At 48.4% G+C, this 13038-nt stretch overlaps 1 protein-coding gene across 1 annotated transcript in view; it reads right to left on the bottom strand.

Moving 5' to 3' along the window:
* The window catches only part of LOC144826163 (uncharacterized), a 56101-nt gene that overhangs the window by 34556 nt on the left and 8507 nt on the right, over positions 1–13038 (bottom strand). The gene's annotated exons all lie outside the window — the stretch shown is intronic.

Raw genomic sequence — 13038 nt, forward strand, 5'->3', positions numbered from 1 at the left:
TCAATAAAGTTTGCTGCCAGACTTTTGCCTTCACTTGAAAGTTCATATCCTAAGAATAGGACGTTGAGGTGGGCAATTCCTGACTTTTTTAAAGTTGAATTTGTACCCTTCAGAAGCAAACCCAAGTATTATGGTGTTCACTCTTTTCAAGTGCCTGTCCAAATCATCATCCCTAAGATAGATGTCATCGACATAAGATAATGCCTCATCATCATACGTTTGTATTAACTCTGTTACTCTGGCTGAAAATAAACCTGGACTATTCTTGAATCCCTCGCGGAGAGGGAAAAATTGTCGCAATATCCCCATTATTGAGAAAGCGGTCCAATACCTGCTTTCAGGTGCAATGTTTTGACAGAAAAACCCATTGGAAATGTCTAATGTGGTTTTATATTTTTTACACACAATGTTACTCATTAGTGCTGCACTATGTGAATTTTGTACTGCAAATGTTTTGCAACAAGAGTTTAAATGTCTGTAATCCAAAACTAGACAATATGAATTGTCTGGTTTTTAGGCAGGAAACAAACGATTGTTAATTGATGAGGTGCATGTTTCAATCACCCCTTGGTATTCAAGTTGATGTAAATTCTCCCTGACATGTTTTCTAGCTTCTTGCTTTACTGGATACTGCCTCTGAGGAGTAGGTTGAGTTTTTAACTGGATTTTATGGAGAGGAGAGTCCTCATCCCATCCTACATGATTTTTATATAATGCTGGAGCCTGGGCCACTGCCCATTTTCTGGCATAAATGTATTTTTTATGAATCGGAATATGATTTGAGAAGGCTGGCATAATGATGTCTTCGCCATGTGGGCACACCCTGACCAATTCTGGTGGCCAGTCTCGTTCAGCTAGAAGAATGTCATAACCCTTAGATAGCCTCTCCCAAAAGAGTGATTTTATTTTCTGGGAATATCCCCCTCCATCCGGAGTGTTATCTCGTATAACTTATGGAGTAAATTAACTCTGGTGTCGGCAGTTTCAACTTGAATGCATTCATTCAGGTCCACTGTCTCCAGATGATCCTTTAGCATGCTGCGAGCTATGGTGACTTCTGCTGCGCTGTCTAGCATTGTCTGCTAGACCCTTAGATAGCCTCTCCCAAAAGAGTGATTTTATTTTCTGGGAATATCCCCCTCCATCCGGAGTGTTATCTCGTATAACTTATGGAGTAAATTAACTCTGGTGTCGGCAGTTTCAACTTGAATGCATTCATTCAGGTCCACTGTCTCCAGATGATCCTTTAGCATGCTGCGAGCTATGGTGACTTCTGCTGCGCTGTCTAGCATTGTCTGGGCCCACTCCTCGTCTTGAGTTGTGTCCTCAAGATCCTCGGCATGTCTGATCTTGGTCTTCTTTGTGTTCTGATCGTCCTCTTCTTTCGGATTTCTGCGAGGAAGTCTGAAAGGTACAAGAGGAACGTGTATCAATATCTTGATATCTATCAGGTTTTCTCAAATTATCCCTATTTCTAAGGTTAAACCTTTTTTAGCGGGTTCCCGTTGAGGAGACCTATCTCCTCTTATTGGAGATCTTCCTCTGGACTTAGAATATTTCTCTTTAGGTAGTGTCTGTTTAGTATTTTCCCACTTCTTTTTAGGAGTAATGAGAGTGTTTTTAATAAAAACTTTTTCAGGATTTTCAGTTAGTTGGGGGCTTTATTGGTTTCCCTCCCAAACTATCTGTAGCGAGTTCTTCATAGGATTTTTCAATTATTCTTGCCTGTTCAAATGGTTGCTCATTTATATCAGTTTCTTTTAATGTTTGGCGGATTGCCACGGATGCTGCTTCACCTTTTATGGTAGCTAATAGTATAGCCGAGACCTGCTTGAAATGTTTCAGTAATTTCATACCAAGAATTAAAGCAGGTTCTGGTCCATATTAATTTTGAATCTGTCTCAGAACATCTGGTACCACCGCCATAGAAGGTCCACCATGTGTTTTTGTGCAGATTGAAGCAAAGACTGTACCCCAAGTGCCACAGTCCTCTACATGTGGTGCAATCCCCATTGGTAGGCAGATTGTTAAAATCCTGTGTTTCTCATGAGGTGTACTATCAGGGATTACTGCCTCTATTTGAGTAATTTTTTGAGCTAACCAGAACAGACTTTGTTCCCGTTAAGCGGGTAATTTACCAATGACTGATTGTATAGTCTGTGGTGTGATTTCGTTTATGTTTGTGGTTCCCTGCTGAGGGATGTGCTGTGGAATTCTTACAGCTGGCTAGACTGTTAAAGTCTGCATGACATATTGAACCAGTTGTCTATGTATTTTAATTAAATGTTTTAGCTGAGCTAACAGTTCTGGACCTGTCATTCTTTCAATGTCAGGATGTGGTGTATAGCTGGATAGTACCGGCCATGTTGCTCCTGTTCTACATAGTGGACCGAGCCTGGTATTGTGATTTTGATGTTTTAGGGCGCCTTTAAACCAGAGCTGATGATCTTGGTAAGTTAGTGGAATTTCAACGTCCTCGAAAGGAACGTATTCCGCTGGAAGTTCCCCTACTTTGTGTAGTAAAACTCATGCATTTGCAGCAGGAAATTCAATCCACAAATAGAATACCTGTATTTGTCAATATTCATGTGCCTCTATAACAAATATCACTTTCCCACCTCTTGAGGATACTCCATTATTTATTAGTTTGTAAGTTATACTTTTCCTTACATTTACCGGGATCAGTATGACATTCGGGTCATTTTCCTGGACAGTTGTGTCTTCCAACAAAAGTCGAGCTGCTAGTGCAGCTTCCCTCTCGTCGTCACTATCCAACATTTTTTAGACTGAAAGTTTGCAGAGCAAGTTTCAAGGAAACAAAGATAAGATGTGTGAGAAGTTGGCCTGGTGTATGATGTTCACTATTCTAGTGAACACCTTGCACCAGTCCAAACAACCGTTATGGTGATGGTTGTAAGTCAACCTTATAGACCAGCTATCATAGTGGTAGCGTGGACAGAACAGTCTTAGGCTAAATGAAGGACTTTGGCCTTCTGGCAGGTTCACCCCTGAAATTTTTGCCTTGAAATATAGTGATTTCTGGTCTTTGCGCACTTTGACACTGTGGCGCAGTGTAAAGTGCGTGCGCTCCTTGAGTGCATGTGGTGAGATAGGCCAGCCCTCCCATAGGAATGCATGGGGAATGTATGTGTCCCTGGTAGTTCCTGATGCGTGGGGAGTGCAGGCTCGAGTTTGGTATGTGTGAACTCGTGGGAGTGAATGCTGCGCAACGGTATGTGCGGCTTGTATGTGTCTAGTGGGGAAGGGCCACTTCTAGACATGGCTGTGTGTGTGCAGTGAGGGTGCTGGAGCGTGATTGGCTGGAGCTGGCTGGCATGCCAGGCTCCAGGAAGTCTGGCAGGGTCTGCCCGGTGGTGAGTGGGAGATTAGCATGCTGATGGCTGGGGAGGAGTGTACCTGTGTCCTGAATGAGGCTGGGTTTTCCCCTGACAATGCTAGCTCCACCCCCCTGGGGAGCGACTGATGACCCAAGCCCTGCCAGTGAATAGAGAGGGTGGTTGAGCCCATCAACAGTACTCCCAGACCAGCTGCGACTGGTTCTGCCCCCACCCTGCACCTAAAGACAAAGGGAAAAGGTGTATAAAAGAGGGGCTGTGACCCCATGAAAATGTTCTTGTTTGCTGCTTGAATCTGCCAGGGGCGTGCTGCTGCTTGGGCCCAGGGGGAAGGCTTGCCTCCCCTGGGCCCTGCCCAGGCCCTGGCTTGCTTATGGACCCCAGAAGGACTTGCTACTTCTGCTTATTGAGACCCTAGCGCCTGGGAGCGCTTTAATTGAGCTTGGCAGCGTGGGGCTGCTCTCTGTCCTGCTCGTGCTCCGCGCAGGTGCTACCCTGCCCTATGCCGGTATTTTCATTGGATTTATTGACGGTTGCCACCCTGTTTATTTTTCAATGCCCCAAGTGCGCAGGAGCCGACTCTGCGACTTTGTCCGCCTTCGAGGGTGCCCACCCCCCATTTTCCGATCCTAGAATCACCGCCGCGGCCCTCTCGCACCGCAAACCGGAAGTCAGGCGGCCGGGCGCCTGGAGCGGGGCGGGACTTCCGCTTGCTTCAGGAATTCCCGCCCGCCGCCGCGTCGCTATTGGTTGCCTGCCCGGTTGAGGAGAGAAAGAGAAGCTGGCCGAGTCTCGGCCTCCCGCGGCCCGGGGCTCCCATGGAGTAGGGAGAGCCCCGGGGCCGCCAGCGGAGAGGGTTCCGCCGATGCCCAGCAAGCGAAAGTAGACCCGCGAGTCCCCCCCGAGTCCCGGTGAGTGAAGGAGGGGGGCGGGAGACCTGGTCGGTGCTTCCTTTCCAGGGCAGCCCCGCTCGACAGAGGGCTGCCCCAACGGTTGTCCCCTGCAGAGCCCCAGTGACGAGGGCTCTAAGTTGTTGGTGCCTTCAAGGCACAGTGCCCCCCTCCTCATGCACTGAGCGGCCCCCGATGGCAGCGGGCCGCTTCCACATTTTGGGGCATCAGTATTTAGGAGCCAGTTGATTCTAGAGCCAGAGGGCTCCAACGATGGGCAAGTGTTTGTGCCTAGAAGGCTCCCAGCTTGCGCAACATTTGTGGTAGAGGAGCCAGAGTGCTCCAAGGGGCCCAGTTCTTCAAGAGCCTAGAGGGCTCAAACGTCTTGGCGCATCTTTGTCCCAGAGGGCTAGTGAGAGCCTGTCGCAGTTCTAATTCCAGCTGCCGAGCAAGTAGTGGGCAGCTGCACCGTTTAGGTATTTTCCTTCCTAGGGACATGTCTCTGGACTTAGGAGTGGGCGCACTCCGTTCCCTATTTGGCCTTCCCCAGCTGCGCAGCACTTAGTGCCAGCTGCAGCGTTTAGGCCCTGTTCTGTCCCTCAGCTGCCCAGCAAGTAGTGGGCAGCTGCTACGTTTAGGTTCTGGCGCAAGTGGCGCAACCTGGACTTTGTGAGTTCTGCGCTAAAGGTGATTTATGCGGTAACTGAGGTTTAGATGCTGTTATGATCTATGTCCTATTGCTTTTGGGTATTAGGAAATGTACAATGTGTAGTATGTTTTGCGCACCCTGTGTTCTGCACCTCTGAATGTGTTGTTGATGCATCATGTACCTTGTTCCTTACACCGCTGAACGTGTGTTGATGCGTCATGTGTTTCTCCTACACCTCTGAATGTTGTAATGCATCATGTGTAATGTGCTTATACCCCTAGTATAAGGTTTTACTTAGGTGGTGGGAGTCTAATGTAGTTAGACTGATGGTATACTGTGTGTGATGGGTTTCATAGCACAGGCTGTTGAAAGTACAGTGATCTACCATGTTTTTTTATATTATGCTACAGTGATTTTCTGTTATGGTCCAAGTGATATTCCAAGGGCTTGATACTGAGCTCGCCCCCTGACCAGAGTCCCAGGACCAGTGGACTCTATTGTGCCTTCCCTGACAAATTGCTGGGACTTGTCTGATCTCCCTGGGCCCCTGGGGCCTTGCTGAAGTGTGCCTCGCTCACCCCCTCGGCAGCTCGTGCCGGCCGCCCGTCCAAGCCTCGAGCTGCGCCGCTCTCCCCTGAGCCGTGCAGCTTCGCTGGGCCGCCTGCATCCTGCCTCCCCCTCCTCTTCTGAGCCGCACACATTGGTCGCCCCAGAGAAACGCTTGTAGCTAGCCGGTCGCCCGCTAAAGCCTACTAAGGAGGTCACTCTCATTATCCCACGCAACCAGGCTGGAAGGTACTGTCCGATAGGCTCTATGTTCTAATTTCTAGGCCTACAAGTATTGTATTCTAAGTTCTAAAAGTGCTGATTCCTGACAGTGGTCCAGGTGGCCCTGTCTTGTAAATATCCCCTGTAAATTCAGCCCGTGCCTCTGGCACATTGTAAAGTGTGTGTTTTTATCTAATGTGTTTTGGTGTAATACAAAGGCTATTTTTATATAACCTTGTGTGGAGTTTCCTTTGTGGTGGGTCCTGGGTGTTGTTGCTGGGGTGCGTTCGCAAATACTTAACTTACATCGCCTCCAAGTTTAGCCTTGCTGCTCGCGCCACGTTACCTAGAGGGTGAGCAGGGGTTATCTTGGCGTGTAACTCCCTTGCCCTGACTTAGGAGTGGTGGTCTCTGACTGACTTTGGCGAAAGCCCTGGCCAGCCCGGGATCCCATTTCTAACACTAAAAGACTCTTGAGGGCGTGTAAAGCCAGCTGTTTTACCGTATGTAACACCTTGATACCAAATGACACCACACAGGATATATATAAAATATATATGTATTTTTTCACTAACACACTCCTCTGAACTCTTTATGAGATCAGAGGCCAAAGCACATAACAAGTTACTTAATCAGAATACGTTAAGTTGCACAAAATACAGTAAGGCCCTAGGGGCGAAGCAAACTATATACTAAGAAAGTGGTATAAGTACCACGTCACGAGAAAAGGAAAGGCCTAAGGCCTGGAGAATCGCTGGGGCACACTATCTGAACCTTAGGTTAGGAGTAGGAGGCCCACAGGCGGCGCGTGCAGAGTCTTTACTCACACGCGAGAGTCAATGTTAAGTCAATGGGAACTCAGAGTTTAGAAAAAGAAGGATTTAGGACACTTCCGGTTTAGCTAGGAAGAAACAACTAAAAACCTAGACACTTGGATAGTCAATACCCTTGGGAGCACCGAAGTACTCACATTACCTCACCCACAGGAAGCGGGTGCATAGGTGTGAAGATGTGTCGGGTTTCACCGTTGAAGCCTATGGAGACCTGGTAGAAAGATGCTGCAGGCGACCAGGAGGAAGCTGTCCAGATGATCCAAGGGTGGATCGAGGATGAAAAAGACCTGAAAGCAGATGGGACAGAGTCTGGGTCACTAGCCAGTGACCGGGTGGAATCAGGAAGGAACCAGACGACGTCGAGGAGCAATCAGGTGCTGTCGTGAAGCTTGTCTCTTCAGCCACGTGGACCAGGAGGCGTCGAGGATGACCAGATGCTGGAGAGGAGCCGTCCCACGAAGGTTCTTGCAGATGGAGGGGTCGACTGCCGGATTGGAGTCAACAATCCTTGGCAAATGCAACCCATGCAGGATTCAAAGAAAGCTTCTGATGCAGACCAGCAAGGTCTGAGGTGCCTCACCTTTGCAGGGAGGCAAGAGCCATTCTGGAGCAACCAGACCAGCCAGTTGATTCAAAAGGATCGTTGTGACAGAGGCTACTAGCCAGCGGGCCAGCAACCGGACAACGCGTCGAGCAGTACACAAGCAGAAGGGCCCAAAGCAGAACTCGTGGAGTGTGGAGAGCTGATCTTCGGTGCAGGTGGAGCTCGGATTCGGGGCTTCTCAATTCCCAGTGCACAGCTTCGAGGATACCTCAGGAGCTGCACATTTAGCAAGTCGTGGACTTTTCAAGATGTCCGGTCCCACGTGTCTCGTCGCCTCCACAGATCTCAGCTATGCTGCAGATGTGAAGAGAGGGTCAGAGAGGTCTGGAAGTCTGGGTCTTGTCAGGCTCTGTGCTTGGGTCCCGGCAGGAGCGTCGAAAAAGCAAGCCGTTGATTTGCTGGATGGTGCCTGGTTGCCCAGGGTGCTCACTCCTTGGCCACAAGGGAGATTCTTCAGTCTTCAGGTTCAGCAGAACATCGAAGGTCCAGAGTTTCGTTTCAAGTTTCAGTTCAGGATCAAATCTAAAGTCCAGGGGCTCAGCTCCTACCTTTATACAACTAAAAGGGGCTGGATTACTTTCTAGGTCCCTCCTATGGGTGGGACCAGGAAGGGGGGTGGTTACACCCCCTTTCCTTTGTCCAGTTTTGCACCAGAGCTGGGGCTGGAGTGCCCCAGCAACCGGTTTGAACTGGGGTATGCATGGAGCACCTAGTGTGCCCCAGGCAGTGTCTCAATCTATTCAGCCCTCACTGTCCCAATACACAAAGTCCTGTCTGGTGTGGTGCTCATACCTCTGCAGGCAGGAAACCTATTGTCCAAACCTCCGTGACTGGAAGGACTCCCAGCAGCAGGAGGTCAGACTTGTTTCTGTGGCAGCAGCGTCCATTTTGTGACACCGGGGCTCTGGTTAACTTTAACCAGGATAGTCAGCAACAACATGTCTTCTCCCTCTAGAAGGGTGGAATGCTACCCCCGTCGCCAGAATTGGCGAGGGGGTAGTATTCCAAAGCGTATGACACCTTACACGACATGTTTAGATAAAGCCAAACCAAAGTTAGCATACAACAGCGAGGATTATAATGCACTTAAGAGTATATGGTATGGCGATATCATAGAACAGCTATAAGGACATGGTTGCGAAAGCTGCAGACAGGCTCAGCTCATGCTAGAGCACCATCTCACGCATAGCCAAGCACTCTGCCTTCAGGATTGTTAAGGCCTGCCATAGGAGTGACTTATAGGTTACTGTGTGTCTATATATAAGGGTAGATATAGGAATACTATACCTAAGCTAGGAGTGATTACACGACCTTGCCCCAGCTGAGTGATCAGCCAGTTGTGTCAGTTTAAGTGGCCAGCCAGGGATGGCATAATACATGCTGCAGCCCTTGGTAGGCCTTGGTTACACCTATGCCCTGAGTACCTAGGGTACACTTCTACAGGGGCTGATAAGGTGAACCAATTCCCAATTGTGGATGTACCTAGAGTACATGGTGTGAATTTAGAGAGAGTGCTTCTGGGCTGTGGGTCTGATTAGCAGGCCCACAGCCACATCTAAGTCGAAAACCAGTAAAGCAAAAGCAAAAAGTGGGGGCAGACTCTACTCTCCTACAAGGTGCACAATATTTTTGGAACACTGAGTCCTTCAACGTTGAACAAACCAAAAACGAATACATAGGTTTTTTGTCCTACTCAGTTTTGGCGGATATTATATCCTTTAACCCACTCCAGATGTCTTTTGGAGTTTTTACGGGAAAAAAAGGGGTCTATGTGAAAAGCACGACTGAGTTACTCTAGTATCTAGCGTTAAACTATCGCCTTACCAAACGCTCTCCCAGAACTCGATCTCCCAACAACCCGCAAGGGGATCTTGGGAACACTGGAGCTGGATTTCTCGGCCAGAGAAAAGACAGAGTCTCTCAGTGCGTCAGCTGGAGGGTCGGCTTCCTTCGGTCCTTGCTGCAGGAGAGCAGAGTCAGGAAAGGTGATAGTCGAGCTGCTCCAGGCCACCGTGTGCTTGCTAAGGCAAGTGCGGGACTTTTTATACCATGGGTTTGACGTAAGTTTTGGCTTAATAACGTCATCAAAGACTTAGTTCTTTGAATACTCCATGATTTCTTGGGATAACTTAATATTCAGTAGGGGAAGTTTCCTGACTGCTGAAGGCAGGTTTCTCTAAGGAATCGGTGTGGCTTTTTGAACTAGTGGAAGTAGCCCTACCGCATTTAGACTGTATAAGCTATATCTAAATGTTTATAGGTTTGTTCTATGTCTGCATAAGGATAGGATGATTTATACTTAAGTAAGGGCATGGATCGGCTAGTTACAATAGGAATCTAAAATGCATCACAACACTATCTCTGTTAAATTTAGATAACACAATTTTGGTCAAGGTGCTAGCAACTCGATTAGCCTTGCTAATGGAGCAGTTCATCTCCTCAGCACAGTCTGGGTCTGTTCCACACTGGTCCACATCCTTTACCTTATGGTACTGCTTTTACCGTGCTGAATAAAATTTCTCCAGCCGTGCCGGCTTCAGTGGCCTTTCTCGACACAGAGAAGGCCTTTGACTCCCTCGAGTGGCATTTTCTCCGGGCTGTGCTAGGCCTACCAGGTAGTCCCTCCCAGTTCATATCACTAATTATGCAACTATATTCCAATAAGACTGCCCGCATTAGAGTGAACGCTGCTATATCAGATGCGTTCCTGAATCTATGTGGTACTCGACAAGTGTGCCCCTTATCCCCCCTTTTATTTATAACAGCAATGGATCCTCAGGTCTGGGTGATGCAGGAGAGCCAATTGCATTGTGGGTTCTAACTCACCCATAGGCCTCTACTAATATCACTGTATGTGGACAACATTTTACTGTTCATCCGCAACCCCCAGCTCAATCTCCCCGTTCTTATGCAGGCGATAGCCAGATTCAGTGACTTCTCGGGCCTCCGTGTAAATTGGGCCAAATCACAGCTGTTTCCGTTGATGGACGAGACAGCTTCTCCCCCGGCTGAGTTCCCCTTTAAAAAGGCGCCTGATGGAACGAAATACTTGTGCATCCACATCCATGGAGAAAAGAAGCAGGTACTACAATGAAACTATGGGCCAGCTCTGTCAGATATCAATGCACAGGTGGAGTGTTGGATAAAACTCCCTTTGTCAATAGATAGGCGAGTTGCAATAATAAAAATGGTCGTCCTGCCTCACTTTCTATGCCCCTTCACTAACATCCCTATTTCCATAACACAGCACTTTTTCAACACACTAAGGGGATCCCTTTTGCAATAAACATGGCCTGGACTGTGTCCTTGTATTGGTTTGGATACACTTACAATCCCTTCTGAGCGCGGGAGCCTTGGAGTCCCTGACCTATATTTATATTATCTAGCTGTTCAATGCCATTACACATACCGTTGGTACCCGGCAGAATGCTCGAATACCCTATCTATGCCTTGAAAGAGTGATTATTGAAAGAATCAGGCACACCCAGATTCTACCCAAGGGAATCCCACTCGACAATATGGACATACAAACGGTGTCTAATACCTGTTGAGCATGGTGCCATTTCCATCCTGCTGCATGACAATCCTTGGCTCCCGCTCGCTAGGGAGAGACTAGACCAAGGCACCCTTCATAGGTATGACCTCCACACTATGGGGGACTGGTTCCCTGATGGTCATGTTACACCCCTTTTGGAGGGACCATGGGATAGGGATAATCCATTCATAGACCAATTTGTTTTCAGGAGACTGGCCAAAACGTTACTATCGCCCTGCCCCTCCTAATGATTTTGACCCACTGACTCTGACAATCTCAACTACCGAGGGAGGACGCATGATTTCTAGCCTATATAGATCCTGTCTTGAACTAAAGCCTGAAACTACCAATAGATTGCGTAAGGTTTGGGCGACAGAACTCGGGATGGAAATCACTAACACAATGTGGGCATACTGCTGCACACAGATGCAGCGCATTTCTATCTGTCAACACCAAAATTGTTACACTTCAAATTTTTAAATCAACTTTATATATCCCCATTGGATATAGCTAAGTTTGAATATACCAGATCTGATGCCTGTGCTAAGTGCCACGATGCGGGAGCTAACTTCGCACACCTCGCCTGGACCTGCGCTGTAGTGCATGCTTACTGGGTGATGTTGTTCGAACGGATCTCAGCTATGATGGGTGCAGACCTGGCACCTTGTCTACCCACTGCATTATTGGGATATACCCTCGAGGTGCCACACAACGCCCATAGGTTTGTGTGCATGGTGCTGCTACTGGCTAAAAGAGAGGTAGCACTGCGATGGGGTAGTGCATGTCCTCCCACAGCTTTGGAATGACTGGAGAGTATTTGTCATTGCGAGAAAGTAGGGGAGGATTATGCACAGATGCAACCCTTGAACTCACATTCCAAAGAATTCTGGGCCCCCTTCCAGGTCTACCTTCCATCTATAGAGCGTGATGAGTCAGAATGAAATACAGCTGAGCATTCTCGTCAGTTTATAAGTCTCTGCACTATCTGATGCCTAGAGCAGTGGTTCCCAATCGTTTGACCCCTGAGGACCCCCACTAAATCACTACTGGAAGCCGGGGACCCCTAAGCAATTTGTACAATTTAAATTTCTTTTTAAAAACGGCTTTTGAAGCCGAGGCAAATTCAAGAGGTGAGACAGCCTGAATTGGGTCTATTGGCATGGACATGTATGCATAGAGCAGAAAGTTAGCAATCAGACAACAGCACGAAAATTCTACTGCTGATCCTGGCTGCATCTATTTTTACCTGCCTGCCAAATAAATGTAACCTATACACATGTGCCTTTCAACGTTTTATTGCTTTTATTGTATTGCCTGTATTTTCATAGTTGTGTTCTGTGACTGCTGTAGTCTGTCGTCCCCCGCTGCCTGTACGTGGTCCGTGCCCCTTTTTCTTCCCTCTGTTCCCCTCGCTGTCCCCGTGCTCGCTCTGTCCGGTCTTGCCTTCTGTACCCCCCGCTGCTCCGTGTCTCTGCCCTGTTTTCCCTTCTGTTCCCCTCACTGCCCCGTGCCTTCTGTTCTTAGCTGCCCCTATATTTCTGTATTCTGTATTTTGCCTCTGTGCCATTCGTTTTTTGTGCCCGTCTGCCCTCTGTGCCACTCGTTTTTCCCTCGTTTTGTGCCCCTTTTGTCTACTGTTCCACATGTTTTTCCATCGTTTTTTGTGCCTTTCTGCCCTCTGTTGCACTTGTTTTTCCCTAGTTTTTTTTGCCTTTCTGCCCTCTGTTCCACTAGTTTTTTGCCTTTCTGCCCTCTGTTCCACTTGTTTTATCCTCATTTTTTGTGCCTTTTTGCCCTCTGTTCCACTCGTTTATCCTCAATTTTGTGCCCTTCTGCCCTCTGTTCCACTCGTTTTCTCCTCGTTTTTTGTGCCCTTCTGCCCTCTGCTCCACTCGTTTTTTGTGCCTTTCTGCCCTCTGTTCCACTCGTTTTCCCCTCGTTTCTTGTGCCCTTCTGCCCTCTGTTCCACTTGTTTTTTGTGCCCTTCTGCCCTCTGTTCCACTTTTTTTGTGCCCCTCTGCCCTCTGTTCCACTCATTTTTTGTGCCTTTCTGCCTTCTGTGCCACTCATTTTTTGTGCCCTTCTGCGCCACTCGTATTTTCCTTGTTTATGTGCCCCTTTTGCCATCTGTTCCACTCGTTTCCCCAGCCGCTGTGCCCCCTGCGGCCCGCCCCCCTGACTGCCCATTGCCCATTCGCTGCCCCTGCCTCCCGATTGTATTGTTGTGGTCTCGCCGCCCCTGCGCCAACATTCACAGCTCTGGTGTGCTGTGAGGACGCATGGGCGTTTCATTTTTCACTACGACAACAGGCACTCGAGTCCTGTGGACCCCCTGGGAATGTCTCACGGACCCCTGGGGGTCCGTGGACCTCAGTTTGGGAAACGCTGGCCTAGAGTATCCCA

This window comes from Lissotriton helveticus, chromosome 3_2 (assembly GCF_964261635.1).
Source record: "Lissotriton helveticus chromosome 3_2, aLisHel1.1, whole genome shotgun sequence".
Classification (NCBI taxonomy): domain Eukaryota; kingdom Metazoa; phylum Chordata; class Amphibia; order Caudata; family Salamandridae; genus Lissotriton; species Lissotriton helveticus.